This window comes from Acomys minous, assembly GCF_964271855.1.
Source record: "Acomys minous genome assembly, chromosome: 7".
Classification (NCBI taxonomy): Eukaryota; Metazoa; Chordata; class Mammalia; order Rodentia; family Muridae; genus Acomys; species Acomys minous.
Window position 1 is genome coordinate 98,654,166 of NC_140488.1, and position 6,621 is coordinate 98,660,786.

The following is a 6,621-nucleotide window of genomic DNA, read 5'->3' on the forward strand; positions in this document are numbered from 1 at the left end:
TATTTAAGACCACTGCATGGTCATTATCAGCTATAAATTCTAATGATCCTTTACTAACAAGAAAAAAGAAAGCCTAATAGGCTGGGCTTGGTGGTGCATGCCTTTACTCCCAGCACTTGGGAGGCAGAGGCAGGCAGATCTTTGTGAGTTCAAGGCCAGCCTGGTCTACAAAGGGAGTCCAGGACAGTCAAGGCTACACAGAGAAACCCTGTCTCAAAAAAACAAACAACAAAAAAGGCCTAATATGGCCATAGACTGATGGAGCTGGTTTTGTAGATCCATTAGACAACCCATTAACCTTGAATACTTTAATTCAAGTATGTAGGCTTGGCTGATATTCAGAAGTACAGTTTTTAAAAAGCCTACAATCAGAGATATTCATTAAAGAACCGTTGTCTGCCTCTTAAACAGCCTTCAAAAGCAATTTGAGCACACATAGGAGATGTTCGTGCAATAAGCATAATTGCTAGTAGTCATGTTGCAGGAGAATGAGCATATGTGAGTAAAATTTCACATAACATGAAAAAAATAAGATAACCTGGGTTTGCCAAAAGAAAAAACATGTGTTTAATAAAGCATGTAGAATGCTGAGTGCAGTGGCACACGCCTGTAATCCCAGCACTCAGGGAGGCAGAGGAAGGTGGATCACTGTGAGTTTGAGGCCAGCCTGGCCTCAAAGTGAGTCCAGGATAGCCAAGGCTACACAGAGAAACTCTGTCTCAAAAAACCACCACCACCAAAATAATAGTAATAGTAATAGTAATGGTAGTTGTAGTAGTAACAACAACAACAACATGTAGACAAGGAGACCAAAACTATGTCCCAGTACTTGGGAGGCAAAGGCAAGAGGATCAGAAACTGAAAGTAATTTTCAGCTACATATTAAGTTTGTGGCCAGCCTAGTGTACATAAAACTCTGCCTCAAAAATAAAAGAAAAAATACATCAGAATAGTAACAATTTCTCAATAGCTGAGGGTAAAGCTTATAAAGGCTTAGTGCCCCTTCCCAATGATTGAGCTTTTCTATATTGTTCAAATCCCCTACATGTAATAAGTGTTTTTATAATGATAAAGTCTGCTTAGGAAAGTAATACCCCACCCGAGCTTGCTGTTCCTCAATGAATTAATAACATGAGAGGGGAGAAGGGCAGCATACTAATGGTCCAGAAGACAAGATGGAGGTGAGAAAATCAGTCTTGCATCCATTTGAACTTTATCCACGCTTGCTTAAAAAAAGAACTTCCATGATTACATATTCCATGCACTCTCGAAAAAGCCACGACTTTCACACTCAGACTAGTGAATAAAAAGCTCACCCAGGCAGACTGCGATGGAGGTGGCTGCTCTTGCATTCTAATTGAGGGACTGTGTGCCTCAACCATTCTCCTGACAGACTGAGAGAATGAAGAAATCGCCAGCTGCCAGAGCACGGAGAATGAAGGGACCAAGTGAGGGCAGCTGGTGTCTGGCAGAGACATCCTTCTGTTTTCTTGAGTTAATATAGGGGAAGAGAAAGCCTCCAGCCATTGCACGCAACTGAGAGTTCATGCATGCAAACACTGCAGAGTTCAAGGGAGGGGCCCTGCAGGCCCAGAGAGAATGCCTATTTGGGGACTTGTGGTTGTGACCACAGTGTTGTTCTTCTACCTTCGGTAAACTGCTCATGTTGTGATCAGAACTTTGACACCAGTGACAACTGGGTGACCAGATGCTAATTCTCCTCCTCCTCCTCCTTCTCCTCCTTCTCCTCCTCCTCCTCCTTTTCAGAGATGAGGATGATTTGAGACAGGGCCTCAAATGCGTTATGTAGCTGAGGATGACCTTGAAGTCCTGATCCTCCTGCTTCCACCTCCAAGTGCGGAGATTACAGTCCTGTGCCACCACCAACTGCCTTGGTTATTTGTTCTGAATAGATACTAGATATAGCAGGAGAGGCTGAAAGTCTTCTGACCTCATATCCCAACTACCATGCCAATCTCATCTTTCTGTTGGTCCTCTACCTTTTCCTATCTCAGACAATGTGCCCTTGTAAGTCCTTCTGTCAAACTGCATTGTTTTAGTCCACAGAGGTGTTCCAATTTCTCCCCAAGGCTTAGATTGGGGAGCTAAACTAGCTCTCCAGCCTCCCCTTTGTCATATTGTGTCTGCATATTAGTGGGGAGAGCTAAAGTATTAAAAAAATACCCTTCCTTTCCTAGCTTAAAAATAGCAAAGAGACAAGGAAAATTATGTTGTGCTTTGCAATCTTTATCATGGGCCACATGAAACAGGAAGTCCTAGGGCTTTCTTACAAGTAGTTGATAAACAGTACTGGTTTCAATATAACATTCAGGTAGATCTGCATTCAGAAACAGTCGCACGCGATGCACAGAAACATTGCACGAGACCCTAGTACTCATCACCTGCAACCCCTTAACAAGGAAACAAAAGCTGTTTGTTTGCTTGTATCATACTTCCTTCAGATGTAACCTATAACAGTACTACAAAAAGGAAAGCAAGGTGGATCCAGCTGAGGAACGGCCCAGTGTAGAAGAAGCCTTTCTCAACTGCTCCTAAAGAATCCCTTAGATGAAGCTGCTTTCCCTTCAACCGGCATTCCTGTGGCTCCATTTAGGGAAGGGAAGGACAGTTCACACTCTCATGGTGGAGAGCAATGTCTTTTGGGAAATGCAGCTAAAAGGGAAGCCCTTTTAGCTGTCTTCTGTGATATATCTGCTCTCAGCCCCAATCAATGTTATTTATCACTGCTGAGCAAGCATTAAGGGAGTCTGAAAGGGCTGTAACATCTGAGATGCTCAGATGCCTATACACCAAGCTTTCAGATCCCAGTTTTCTTGGGCGAAGCATTTCCCTCGAAGGCAGATGATGCTCATACTTTAGGGCGCATGCATATGAGCTTTGCAAGCAGATTATACTTCCATTATGAACTAAAAAGCAAGCAAACAGAAAACCTCCTGTATCATTAATGTGGACTGCAACCATACTATAGGAATTCAGGATAATGCATGTTGTACAAGAAAGGCAGCCTGGGTAAAGGTTTTCATATACCCCTGTGCAGGTTTTTGTTATCTTTCAACACTTCAATTTCCAATTTCTCATTCTTAAGGATATACAGTTTAACAAATAACCTTAGAGATACTTGGAAATATTGCCCAATTAAAAAGCGATTTATAGCTGAGTGCAGTGGCACACTGTAATCCCAGCACTCCGGAAGGCAGGGGAAGGTGGATTGCTGTGAGTTTGAGGCCATCCTGGTCTACAAAGTGAGTCCAGGACAGCCAGGATTACATGGAGAAACTCTGCCTCAAAAACCAACCAACAAACAAAAAACCAGGTGTGGTGGTGCACGCCTTTAATCCCAACTTTTGGGAGGGAGAGGCAGGTGGGTTGTTGTGAGTTTGAGGCCAGCCTGGTCTACAAAGCGAGTCCAGGACAGCCAAGGCTACACAGGAGAAACCTTGTCTCAAAAAAAACAGAAAACAACAACAAAAAACCAAAAAAACCAAAATATTTATGCTGGATGTAGTAGCACATACCCTTAAGGCCACCCTGGTTTACATAGTGAGGTCCAAACCAGCCAGAGCAACGCAATAAGACCCTGTCTCAAAAAGAAAATTTATATAGCTAGTACTTGATTGACAATCTATAGGCACCACCACAACCTGTCTTTAAACAAACAAACAAATAAAAAAGCATGTCTGCCATCATCATAACTTTCTTTTTCTTCTGTTATGAAAATGAAAACATAGCAACAAATTGTGAGCAGGTTTTCTTTTCCAGTTCTGGGGCATCAAACCCAGGACTCTGTATATGTTAGGCAACTGCTCTACCAGCTGAGCTACAACTACAACCCTTTACATCAACAAATGAATGGATAAATAAAACAGGTTTGGGATTCAATGCCATTTACTCTTGTGTCACATTGAAATTCAAGCCCATCAAAGAAAAGAAAACACAGTCTTGAGCAAAGGGCAAGCAAACTGCAAAACCCAACTACTTGCATGCAGCTGCAAAGGATAACCTGCATAGCCGAATGCTATAGGTTGGCGGTATGGACAGGGGTATAAAATTGGTAGAGAAACAAGCAGATCTCAGCTTCCTTGGGCTCCTTCCGGGCTTAACGTGGGTGTGCCCTTTCTTGCAAGGCACCTGCATGTTCTGTGGCATGACTTCCGGCCAGAGACTTCCTGTAGAAGGAAAAAAATAGGTAGTATTGCTGCTTGCCCCCCTGTTTTTGTGCTCTGGTGTAGGGTTTCTCCTGTTTTCAGCTTTTAAGAGCATCTCAGATAGTGGTAGTCTATATTGTGAGCTTCCTGGAAATCTCTTTTACATACAGATCGGCTTGGAAAAGTCTAATTCAACTCATATTTAACTTGAAGTTACAATAGAAGTACTTCTGTCCTAGTGGAAAGGCAGAGTCTTCAGAATCAAACAACAACAGCCAAACTCAATTATATAAATACCCGAGTCCCAGCTGGGCGTAGTGGCGCAGGTCTTTAATCTCAGCACTTGGGAGGCAGAGGCAGGTGGATCGCTGTGAGTTGGAGGTCAGCCAGTTCTACAAAGCGAGCCCAAGACAGTCAAGGCTACACAGAGAAACCCTGTATCAAAAAACTAATAATAATAATAATAATAATAATAATAATAATAATAATAATAATAATAGTAATAATAGTAATAATAATAATAATAATACCTGAGTCCCTTCATTACAAAATCATAAATAGATTTGGACACTGGAGAACTGTCAGTTCTCTGATATAGACTTACTGATTTCATTTATTCTGCTGAAAGAATAAAAGTTCTTTATTATCTGCAATGCCACTGAAGCAGCAGATTGTTGGTAAATATTAGTTCCTCTATTGGAATAAAGGGCAAACCCAACAGTTTCATGAGCTGTCACTTTATTTCTAAGTTGGTAGAATTTACCAGAGCTATTTGGTGACTTAGTGAAAAATCTTCACACCAGCCTGTGCTTAACTATTTTAGTGCTATTGTTTCTTCTCTTAAAAGTGTCCATGGAGGTCATAACCTAGCACCTTTGTTTTACAGATAAGGAAACCAAAGATCAATGCTATAGAGATAAGTGCTGACACCAATTGTCCTCAAGTTCACTTTTGCCCAATTATCCCACCAATCTTCTTTGTGCAAACCATATAAGCAGTGGTCAAGACCTTCTGTGTTTACATTCTCCAAGGATCTTGGGCTTCACATGTTAACAACATTCAATTTCCTACCAGGAAAGACCCTGAGCGCCATTTCCTCTTCTGGACGGGAAACCAAAATAACCACAGCTTAAGAGTACTGAAGTATACAGATGGCTTTACTGAACTTGAATTCTTACATATCACTTACTGTCCTGCATGCTTTTAGCATACATTTTGCTCTTTTCCCTCAAACTGTAGAAGAGTAAAACAACTGAGATTGTTTTTTAAATACAATAGCAACAACAAAAAAACGTGTTTTAATTTTTTATCACTTCTAATTTCAATACTTTTAGCCAAGTGATACTAATGTTGCTATACGTTTTTGTTATTACTGCAGTTTCTGTGATTTTGCTGGGCACAGAATATTCTCTAGAATAGCAGAAGTAACAGTGAAACACATTTAAAGAGATTGTTTGAAAAGTCCGTTTACTTAAATGAGTCATACTTACATTTATTTGATGGTTTCTACCAAGTGAAACAGAGGAAGGTGGAAGGATCCCATGCTAATGAGATCCTTTGATTATTGTTTTATTCTGGTTAGTTGCACCAATAGGGAGATGTGTCAAATAGGTTTTTTTCCAATCTTTCTTTTTTTCCCTTTGTTATTATTTTTCTTTCTTTACATATAAATTCACATCATTACACATATATACAATAAACTACTTACAGCAAGAAGAATCACAAAACAATCAGGAATTATATAAATGTTACATTCATAGTGTTTTGGTTATTTGCATTTGGCACCCTTGAAAATAACATCTTTCCAGGGCTGGAGAGATGGCTCAGTGGATAAGAGCGACGCCTATTCTTCCAAAGGTCCTGAGTTCAATTCCCAGCAACCACATGATGGTTCACAACTATCCATAATGCGATCTGATGCCCTTTTCTGGCATGCAAGCAGAACACTGTATACATAATAAAAAATAAATCTTAAAAAAAAGAAAAGAAAAACATCTTTCCTAACTTGGTGAGTCTAAAATTCTGAATGTAACTCAGTATCTATCACATCTTGTCATTATCAACTTAAACCATCTATCTAGACCTAAACAATCTTAACCCCTAAACAACTAAGCTTAATTGTAAAGCTAAACTATCTGGTTTCCAACCCCATCAGAGACTTGAGAAGAATAATATTAATTATCTGAATAGACAGGAAGTACGGGTTAGCAGCTTCCAAAATGAGAAAATGACAGAGACAGTTTGCTTTCTGAACAGTCACCCAACACACTATAACATTGGAGCATCATCTTCAGCATTCTGGCCCAACATCTCTGCCAGACATATTTGCAAGGCAGGAGCTATTGAGGACTTGCTTACCCTGTCTTCCCCGAGTTTGGCTGTTGACTCTGCCTGCATCCCAGTTTCCCCATTTAAAGGTGGAATTCTATCTGTGGCAGAAGTGAGGACATTTTGC